Here is an 11,504-nt window from a genome sequence, read left to right on the forward strand (position 1 = left end):
AGAGCTGGATGTGTCCTGGGGGCTGTATCAGATTGTGGTGAGTAACAGGAGGGAGGAAAGGGGGTGTAGAGATGGAGGAGTGAAAGAGACAACTGGAAAGTGGGAAAGGGATGCATGGATGATGCACACCTCCCCTCACCCCTCAGTTTTGTGGTGAACAACTGCCACCTGCTGCACAATGACCTGGGGCTGTGGTCGGTGTTTGTGGACCAGGCTGGGGAGTGGAAGCTGGGGACGCTGGAACACATGACATCCAGCCAGGACACCAGTACAGAAATGCATCCAGCGGTTTAAACATAACCCAGAGTCTGTTCCTTCAGTGTGCTGGCCACCCCTGTGGTGGTCTCTAACCCAAGCACAAATACCCCCAGAGAAGGCTGTTCAACACAAGGTTTCCCAAAAATGAAGATACACTAAACTGAATTGGAAGAAAAACTTTTATTTTCTGAGAAAACACAGAATTCAGCCTAAACAAAATGACCACTCCCAGTTCAACAGCAGGCATAATGACCTCCAACCCCATGGTAACTGGACTTTTCACTGATCCGAAACACTGGATTAGGTGGGCAAACTTCTGCACTGGGACAGATGTGGCTCGGGTATCTTTTCAATGGACAGAAGTAATGTGCTTTTCCAATGCTTCCTCTCCATTTAAATTTTATTCTAATTACATTGCAAAGCTTTTTTTCATAGATTTATACATTTAAAATATTTTCCTTACTCTACAGAAGTACAAAGCTTTCAAATATAAACATTCACTTTTGAAGTCTAATTATATATTCTAAAATCCTTCACCCACACCTTACCTCAACATACATAAATAACCCATACAAGCACAATCACACTCAACGCTCTTGCCCTCAAAACACCCAGAGGGCAGGGAGATAAAGTGAAGGCAAGGAACTGACCCAGCAGATTCATTTGAAATCAAGCCCCCTTTCCCACTAGCCTCCGCTCACTTCTGGGCGGAGACTTTTGCTGCCCCAGGCTGTGTCCAGTCCGGGGTCAGAGCTGCAGGAGGCCCACAGTGCGCTGGTCCTGTCCTCTCGGCCCAGGTCAGTGCGGGCTGGCTGACTCCACCCTCCCCGAGATGGGGGTGACTTGACCACTGCAACGTTGCTCCCCGACAGACGCTAGTCACAACCTGGTTGGCCAAAACCTGGAAGCAGAGGTTCCCGAAATAAGGGAATTGGGATTTTACAGCCTACATGGTATCCACTCTAAGCCTGTAACCACTATTCTTACTGCAACTGCTCCTACGCCATCCCTGGCACTTCCCTCTATGGTCGGCACCTGTTAGCACCCCCCAGTGGGATGTACGTGGATTTTAATTTTGTACCAGTTGCATCACTGCACTGTAATACTTGGAGAGGTTTCACTTTACCTAGTCACCCTAGAAATGGGAGTCCCCCCCAAAAAAAAAAAAAAAAACTAGCTAGTAACCACAGGTCACACCAGCAACTTTATGATCATGATTGTGAAGCAAAGACACCGTGGGGAGTTGAACCCCATCCCAGGACCAGGAGTGCCACTACCGGAGTCTTTTGCTTTTTTTTCCTGTTCTTGGAAAAGGTGAAAAGCAAAACCTGGGGTAACAAAAATGTTTTGTTCCCCCAGGAAAAGAAAAACCTTACACACTGCTGGCTATGACCTGTGCCTCACCTAGGGGTCAGGGTTCTTCTCACACGGGGAGCCTGAAACCACAGAGAGAAAGGTTTGCCACCCCTCCCCCCACCCTGCCCAAACCCTCAAATCGTATTTCAATTGATGTTATTTGTAGAGAAATATGAACACTGCCCTTACGAGTGACTGAAGTCAGTGTACGGCCGCTGCCTCCTCTCCTGCGTGTGCCAACGTGTTCTTAAAGATAGAAAGCAGACAAACATCCACACACAGTCTCACGCTCAAAATCTTTCAATATTACAAGTCAGCTTAATCAAACCAGCACTGCATGGTTTTAGTGACTTCAGAAAGATATTTAACCATTTTAAATTAGTTTGTATAAAAAGTTACTCAGAATGGGAATTTTAGAGTTACTATCTGCGAGAGCCTTGCACTCCAGGCAGTAGTGACGCTGAGTGTGTGTGATCGGTTGGTGTGGCTGCACGCCGAGATCTCGAGCTGTTGGAAGAAAACTTGGAAAGTTCATTTAAACCCCCCCCCCCGCCCACCTCCCTCACCTCTTAAAGATCTATGTTCATGATTAAATCTGGTTTGACTATTGAATACCAGTTGAAAAATGGCAACTTGCCACACATTAGACTATACTCCCCTTGATCTAGAAACAAGGGGTGGATACACCCCGGTCTCGGTGAAAGGGGGCCCGTCTCAAGCGGACTAAAACGTGTACGATACAAAATGTAACTTCTAGTCTGATGTCAAACTTACAGTCTCTCTCCAAACGGCTTGTCCTGTTTTGCAAGTTTTAAGTCGGGGGGGGAAAAAGGACACCGTGGGACTGAAGAGTAAGATCTGTGAAAAGCAACCCCAAACAAACACACCCCTCCCCAACACTGCAAGAGACTCCGACGTCCACAACTACAGTCGCATCTGGTTTAGGGAAACTTCTGGTGTTTGTGTTTTTTGACCTGTCAAAGTGATTTGAGAGAGAGAAAGAGAGAGAGAGAGACACTCCTCTAGGGGGGCAACAAGACGCACGGTGCCTCTTTGGCCAGGAAGGTTTTTAAGCGATACGAAGTTGATGCATCTGGAAAAAAATAAGATATTGTTGCACCCCACCCCGCCCCAAAAGAAACCTACAATTGCATGAGGATATTTAGGCTAAGAAGTTACACAAATCTGGGAAGCTCGAGCGAAGCTTTAGTGCAGAAGAACTACAATGTGGTTACCCAGAGGTTATAGTCATTTTGGTTGGGGCTTTTTAAAGGTTGATAAGCATGCTCATTAACACTAGCTCCATTAGGCTCAATTTGTGGGAAAGGAAGGGGCAGAAAATAAATATGACATGAGCAGAAAAACCAAGAATGCTACTTAACTTCCCAAAGCAACTTGCAGGGGGATGCAGGTTAGGAACAAGATAAGTAGGTGGCGTTCATCTGAAATGAAAGACTGGAAAGAGTTTTCCCCACCCCTTGGTTCCCCCAGAGATCCTTCGCACACAGGGCCAGTTCACTGATCCGAGAGCACAAGCTTGCTTTTAGATAGATTTCTTGCAGGTTTGGAAAAAAATTCGCTTAGAGGATTTTCACCTGTTTGAAACCAGAAAACAAAACAAAACAAGACGCACGCACAACAAGAGAAGATGCGCAGAGCACGGGGGGGGGGGGGATCCCATCACAAAACTCCAGTGAATCAGCAGATTAGCACAGACACTCGGGTGAACCAAGGAGGGAAGTGTGGGCGGGGCAATCTTCATTCGGAGACATTCGCTTGACGACTGCTTCAGACACGGGTGCGCGTGAAATGCAGTTGCCAGAGGGAGAAGGGGGGGAGGGTTTACAGCTGAAATCTGGAAAAAACAAAACTCCCACAAACACACATCCTCTCCCATCCCACACACATTTGGACATACGCTACATTGATTTGTGCGACAGCTATGGTGCTACGTTAGATGTGTTAAGGAGATGCAGAAGCAATACATAACCATTAAGGCATAAAGCCAGGGGAGATGCAATGGCTACTGAAAAAGCTATGGGGGGACAGGGGACAGGTTTCCCCTTTAAGTGTTGCAGACAGGCGATACAAAAGAAAAGGGAAAAAATTCAAAGCCTCACCTCAAACACACAGAAGTACAAGATGGCAAATACAGTTGACCATTATAGTTAAAATCCTAGCGGCCTCTTCCAGTGCTCGGACTGTTACGACTCTTACAAAAGGTAACCTCGGTGTCTTACTATACTCCGGGAAGGACGTCACAAGGCCTTTTTGAGCGCAGCGCGTTTGTGATGCCATTCGTAAAGTGCGTTTCTGAAAAGAGAACAGATCTAGACACACAAAACCTCCAGCCCATCCTCCAGTCGCACATCTAAATCATCAGCTTTAGGCTGCACAGTTGCGCAGCTCACCTATGCTGCGCAGGCCACACAGTTGCATGGCCCAGCATGCAATTTAGACGAAGCCACGCATTGGCGCCGCTTCCCCTCGGTCACTCGCCGGATTGCACAACCGGTCGCACAGTTGCACTGACCGGTCACTACTCCACACTCACCCTTCCAGACCCAAACTGCCCCTTCACACAACAGCAGCCCCATTCAACAAAAGCACCAGTACATTTGCACTGATGCAGAGTAACCGAGGTTTTAAGGGGGTGGGAATATCCACAGCCACAAGACTTCATCAATACTTGGCCTTTAAAGTAGGGGGGAATGAGAAAAATCCTTTGTCTGCCTGGCTAGGAGAGACTCATCGGACAGCCGCTTCCTGGATCGAGATCCGAGTCGCCACGCCTGGGGGGTGCCTCTCTTCCCTTAGGCTGCAAGATCCAAAGCAAACCAGAATACCCTCCCCACCCTGACAAGTCACACTATAACACCAGTAAGACTACATTGCCAAGTTTGCCCACCCCAAGACTAAACATTACAGAACAAGTCACATCTTTCCACAAAGGGAAAACCAACTAAAATCAGTGCTTACCCACCCATTAAAAGGCGACACCCCTTTCAGCACTTTACAACATACCCTGGGATTGACTTATCTGCATGAGCTCTGGGGCTTTAGGTTCCCCGGGGATCCTTTGTAACTGAAGAGCTGGGGCGCTTGTCCACTCGCACTGTGAAGATAACTTTTTGAAGGACAGACAGCAGCATAACTTCCCCCACCCAAATCACTCCAACTTCCCTCCTCCTGATCCAGAAGACCCCGACAACATCACTGCTTTAAGGCTTGGGAGAATGAGCATCTGTGAGCATTGGGAATAAGTGGGCGGCTTGGGCCTCCTGAGATCCTTTACACACAGCATGGGCTTTCAGCTGGCTATTTTGGCTGCACATCCGAGTGGCTTCTGACAGTGTAAAATCATGAACCAGAAAGACTTATCTGCCTTCACTCCACCTTCGAGGAGTTGCTACTGAGCCCGTCATCGCAGGCTCTACAAAGCTGACATACCAGTACCTGAAAAAGGTAAAAAAAACAAGAGAACACCCACACCCTCCCCAGAGAACAAATGCATACCAAAAGAAAGACTCATTCAAAATATAATGCATTTATTAAGAAAATAAAATTGGTTTGTAGTGAAATTTAATAGTTTGTTTACATTTACAAGGAGAAAAAGTAAATCTCCACTGGCGCATGACAAGGACTAAGAGGTCTTGCAAGGCTACAGACAAAACTGCGGAGCAACCAAATGAGTGACAAGAGTTACAGAGCATCTATTTCACAAGATGATACCAACAGCTTTTTAAAATTGGAAGGAAAAATACAAATCAATTTGAATACCTTTTTCTCCTGATGTTAATTCTCAGGGCTTGAAGAGGATTAATTAAAGGTTACATACACTGGCTAGAGCTGACAGCTTCTGTTGATCTTGAGTTTTAAGCACTCAGAGGGGGGGGGAACTGCAGACAAAAAAGGCAAGAGAAAAACAGACCCTACCCCCTTCCCCATATCATTCAGCAAAGCCCTCCCCAGGATAACATTCATGGGCAAAGAAGCCTTACAGTGACATCGCCGAGGAGACACTACACTACCAGACAAAACTTCCCCTTTCAGTCAAACTCAACAGGTACAAAGTGCAGAAGTTACAAGACAATGTAAAGACCACTCCACACATCTCAGATAGCTACTCCATAATGCTAGTTACTTGCCTCTAGTTAAACGGGGACTTTAAATGAAAATGCCACATGCCTCCATAAAACGCCGATGAAGACGATCCAACTGTGTTCCACTGCGATGAGGGCAGGAGGGGGGGGCGAATAGGCCGCAATCAATCCTCCTTTTCCTTTGGTGTGTGTTTTTTTTTTGTAACGAATACATCTGGAAGAGTGTTTTAACAGGTAAGAGGACCCCCCCACCCCTTTCCCCTGAGCACTCCCAATCATCTGTACCGCATGAATTCCGTTGTACATCAAATTTACCAGTTTTCCTTGAAGTGGGGGGGGGGTGTGACTAAATCTTTTGAGACGATCTCCTGGGACCTCCACAAGCTTTTTTAAGATGGGTTGACGCTACGGGGGGCGGGGTGGGCCGTCACACAGCCATCTCGAGGGGATGCAGTGGTACTATGCGCTCGGAGAACTGCCTTGCCTCACAAGAAGTGGATGTAGTAGCGTTGCCCTTTTAACTGCGCTGGGTCCCTCTGCAGTACCCATAGCCAGTGTGGGCTTGAGGCCTCAGATAGCGATCCTGCCATTGCACTTTACACAGAAGAGCTGCAAAAAGTCTAGGAAGAGATTCATGTTAACCCCAACCCCTCCCCCCACCCTTTGGATTTAGATTCAGATAGTCCTTATGGGGCACAACCAAGCATCACTGAACATCCACAGAGCAGACACACCTAGAACCCACCCTCTGGACATTCACACATTTTACTCCACTCACACACCCCTCATTGCACTGCTTCTTTAAAAGGGAGTTGCTCAAAGTTAAAACTGCAGACAAAATTCCAGTGCCACACCTGCTCTCAAACTTCACCAGTATTACAAGGGGGAAATACCTGGCCTACAATGGCTGGTTCTCAGCTGCTGCCATCCTGCGGCTAACCGAGACGAATGATTGGAACAGATTCATTATTCGTTTAAAACACCCTTGCTACCCAGGACGATCTCCAGCTGGCGTGACCGGGAGGGGAAATGCCTTTACAATCCTGGAGCCACTGATCTCTTAGGAGCCTAGTGTGCAGAACCTGTTGAAGAAAAGACTGAAGACCCCCGCAGTTTATCCCTCCCCCACAAGCCCACAACTTGTTTTTTTATAGAACAATTTACAGTAGGAAGATGTTCCTGCCTTTTTTTTTTTTTTTTTTTTAAAGTTACTCCCAGAACAAATCCTCATTTAAGGCTTTAGAGGGAATAGTTACTCCCCTGTCAGTTACAGAGTGCATGTTACAAAGGGAAGAGCTCCCAAATTCAGCATAATCTTTTCTGGGAGGGAATAGTTACTCCCTCAGAGTGCATTTTACAAAATGAACATGACTCCCTGCCTTAAACCTCAACCGTTGTAAAGTTTTTAGAGGGGAATAGTTACTTCCCCTCCATTATTTGACATTTACACAGCAAGTCTTAGATGAAGGAAATAGTTACTCCCTCCCTGTAGATCAGTAGTATTGCTCAGACAAGACAGCTGGAGTTTACAGATGCACTTAACTGCTGCAAAGAAGGGCAGGAGAAAAGGGGAGGGGGCAGATTCTTCATCTCCAATCCAAACCCAGCTGGACCCTAGGGGACGGGGCGATTGCAACTGCCGCACAGCACACAGGCGCATGGAGCCACTCTACACAGCTGACTGGTAGCCGAAGTCCATCAACAGTCCTCATCCACACACAGTGAAGCCCAACGACTAGATTACTGGCTGCAGAATTACACCTCAAACAGGACCGCCCGACACGGGGGACACACACAGGCTGCAGAAACTCAGCGATTACACCTTTGTCCTGTAAAAAGAAAGAAGACTTCGCGAGCAAATGTGTTCCAGCGCTATGGGATAAAAATGTTAAATTGGAAACCTTACAGTGTACCTCTCCAACCATACAAACCCAAGAACCCATTCTTTATCCCGGACTATCAGTGGCTAGACGAGGGATCCTAACTGCAGACCGTCTCTCGCTCTGACTGGGCCGCTCATCTCACTGCACTGCCACACCCGCTGCTGGGACCCTGGCGCACAAGACTACCCCGATGGCCCTGGACTGGCTGGCGAGACCCTCGACGCTAACCGCTGCCCTCCCTCGCTGTCCTCGTTACCGGAATTACGTCATCTTCTACGATCCTGCTCCTCCTGTGCTCTTCCTGCCTGGTCCTGTTAACCCCTCCTGAAACCGCTACAGACTAAGTCCATTGCAAACCAACTCGCTCCCATGTGATCTCAGTCCTTTCTCCTCCTCTTCAAAGTCTTCACAGAATCTTCGCTACACAAATAGCATTCAGACATAGTCCATTTATATATAAAAAAAATAAAATAAAAATAAAATCCTGAAGCTAGGCAATTCCTTGCGCACACTAGCCTTCCACTACTGGATCCCTGATGTTAGCATGACCATAAAACATCTTGTGCTTGGATATGCAATTCTTGCCATAGCCTGAGACCTCCTGGCTCACATTGACAGTGCTGCTCCTGCGCTACCGCCAGGGGGCGCCCGTCGGCCCCGACTCCCTGACCTCCAGACACTGCGCGACAGACGCCGACGTGACGCATTACGCACTGACGTAAAAAAAAAAAAAAAAATCCCTGGGCTTTAAACTTAAAGCTTAAAATAAACTTCGTTGCTTCTTAAAAAAAAAAACACATTGATTAAATGTAAATGAACTTCGTCGCTTGTTAGACTTAATAAAACCTCAATCGTCTACATCTTGCTTCAAATGTGGATTGTGACTAATCTTCATATATAAAAGGCTTTGCTTTATTTCTGTAAGTGCCTTTATCTTCAAACCTCAATCCTAATCTCTTCAAGTTCCAGTTGTTTATATATATATATATATATATATATATATATATATATAAATATAGATCTTCAGATTTAGATTTTTTTTTTTTTTAAACAAAAGATCTTCAATCTGGACCCGTTTTCTAAGGGTGAGGCCCCGACCGCCATTTTGTGTCTTCATTTTAACGGGGGTCGATTTAGTTTCTCCTCAATAAAATAAGCCTCGGTTTCTCATTTCTTCGTTAACTACAGATCTTGAACTTGCTCTTAAAGACCTTGTGGTGTTTTACGCATCATAATCTTCATTCTTCAATTTCAATTCACAGAAATTGACTTCTAATGACGGTACTTCGGACTTAATTTAACAAAACACGAGCTCCTTTCCTCTCATCTTCAATCTCCTGGATGTCTCTATGGCGGTTTGTTTACGGGAGAGACCCCGGCGCCATTTTGTTGTTGCTTCTCTACCTGTCAATAAACCAATTTAACAGTTCAAGTGATATAAAACCATCCCTCCATTTTAACATTTCACTGTGATAGTTTCTACTCGGTAAGAAAAACATTGAAACACATCTAACAGTATATTTCATATTGAACAACAAGGGTTACCGAGACTGGTCGTTATGGCGTCAAATATACTGCTGCTATTTAACTCAATACTTTAAAGAGAAAATGTTGTATAAAAAGGTTCTTACCGCTCACTTTTCGTCGGTTCAAAGGCACTCAACAAGCGTTTCAATTGAATTTCATTTTTTCATTTTCAACACTTTCAACTCGTGATTCATCAGACCAGGCCACCTTCTTCCACCGCTCCGTGGTCCATTTCTGATGCTCATGTGCCCATTGCAGGCGCTTTCGGCAGTAGACAAGGGTCAGCATGGGCACCCTGACTGGTCTGCGGCTGCGCAGCCCCATACGCAACAAACTGCGATGCACTGTGTGTGCCGACACCTTTCTATCAGAACCAGCATTCACTTTTTCAGCAATTTGAGCTACAGTAGCTGGTCCGTTGGATCGGACCACACGGGCCAGCCTTCGCTCCCCACGGGCATCAATGAGCCTTGGCCGCCCATGACCCTGTCGCCGGTTCACCGCTTTTCCTTCCTTGGACCACTTTTGATAGATACTGACCACTGCAGACCGGGAACACCCCACAAGAGCTGCGGTTTTGGAGATGCTCTGACCCAGTCGTCTATACATCACAATTTGGCCCTTGTCAAAGTCGCTCAGATCCTTACGCTTGCCCATTTTTCCTGCTTCTAACACATCAACTTAGAGGACAAAATGTTCACTTGCTGCCTAATATATCCCACCCACTGACAGGTGCCATGATAACGAGATAATCAGTGTTATTCACTTCACCTGTCAGTGGCCATAATGTTATGGCTGATAAACCGATTGTAAACGATTAATAGAAATAGAATTTAAAAACCGACAATGAAAGCCCCTACATTACCAACTCCCTGCCTGCCTCTCCATCCTACAGCCGCCTCAGCAAACGAAAATGCGACACTGTTCTGGAGGCGGCATTTTATAGTCTCACCGCGCTGTGCTCCCACGTCACAATTCAATCTAGATCCTTACACTGCATTCGTTCGAAAAATAGTCCCTGGCATTCCAAGATAATTTATGTATCACTAATCAGGAAACGAAATGATTAAGTCTAATTGAACATTGTACCATATTGTTTTATTTATGTAGACAATGTAAACGTTTTTTTTGGCGGGGTAGTAATTTACTATAGGGACTAGCCACGGTCCCAGCCCTACCCCCACTGCAATACCACAAAGAGACAAAAAGACAAGAAAATTACGAAGATTGGATTTTGAGGTGGTCTGGCTTAGAGAAAAGATACGAGTATGTAAGGAAAGTATCTTACTTACTAACATGGGTTTGTTTGTTTCATTTCCAAAATATTCTTTGTTTACATAACTAAACTATATATCAAAATACAAAATTCATTCCGGTGTATTATTAATATTATTTATTTATTAGCAGACTTACAAAATATAGTAATAGTAATTAGATGTTGTGATCGCCAAGCTTTTTTAAACATTTTATTTTTTGTTTTATGTCTATTAAAAACATACAATTGTGTACAATATACAACCGTGTATTATGAAACACAGAGTCGGGCTGCTGGGCTGTAACTTTCCATTAGCCTGGTATTATAACTTATAACTTATAAATAGTACTCTTGATTCTTGGTTAATTCAATATATTTCACAGGGAGATTTGACTTATTTTGGGGGAGTCCCTATGGTAGACGTCAATGCTTCGATGTGTGACTGGGGAGGGGATTTTGTATGACATTTTGGGGAACAGCAAAAGTATGTATCTTTGTATGACTGTGGCGATTCACGATTTTCCGAATACAATGTAAATATACATCACCCGGGACCTGGATCAGGCCCTCTCTGCTAACTAAACCGCCCCCTCCCCCGCTGGCCACCCCCGGAAATACGTCACCAGGAAGTGCTCCGCAGGCCCAATACAGCGAAGCGTGATTGTGTCCATGCGGCCCATATGGACCGTCTCTCTGTTTGTTTCCTTTTAAGGTGCCCTGGTCTTCACACAGCACACAATACAGCACCGTGAGCAGAAGGACGCCACGGCTCTGACACAGCCCGAGTGGTTTTGTTCCAGAACAATGCTTGACTGAGGCAATACAATTCCGTTTTTGGAACCCTGTATTAAAAAACACCACACAATTCCACTTATACCGAGATCCCCAATATTAGCACATTCTAATTATTAAAACTCGGAGCCGCAAGTATATTCGCAACATTGTAACACTACTGTCGTATTGGACTTTAACTATAACCCTTGTGGGATCAGTGCTGTCCTATTTTACTATAACCCATTGTAAAGATACTGGGGTACTTTGCTTTCACCATATCCACCTACAAGAGGATGACAGGATTGTGCCCAATATTGTTTGTTATAATCATGTATTATTATTATTGGT

At 45.5% G+C, this 11,504-nt stretch overlaps 1 long non-coding RNA gene across 3 annotated transcripts; it reads right to left on the minus strand.

Annotated features, from left to right (window-relative positions):
• Window positions 1-419: 419 nt before the first annotated feature.
• Window positions 420-10,056, minus strand: LOC136764693 (uncharacterized). Of its 3 annotated transcripts, none has more exons than XR_010821228.1 (4): window positions 9,232-10,056; window positions 2,038-9,004; window positions 1,804-1,860; window positions 420-1,159 (listed from the first exon to the last, which is right to left on the minus strand). It is a non-coding gene; the product is annotated as an uncharacterized LOC136764693 (long non-coding RNA). The 3 variants fall into 3 exon arrangements; XR_010821227.1 differs by having other exon boundaries at window positions 2,014-9,004; XR_010821226.1 differs by having other exon boundaries at window positions 1,804-9,004.
• Window positions 10,057-11,504: the final 1,448 nt, after the last annotated feature.

Source organism: Amia ocellicauda, chromosome 12, assembly GCF_036373705.1.
Source record: "Amia ocellicauda isolate fAmiCal2 chromosome 12, fAmiCal2.hap1, whole genome shotgun sequence".
Taxonomy (NCBI): Eukaryota; Metazoa; Chordata; class Actinopteri; order Amiiformes; family Amiidae; genus Amia; species Amia ocellicauda.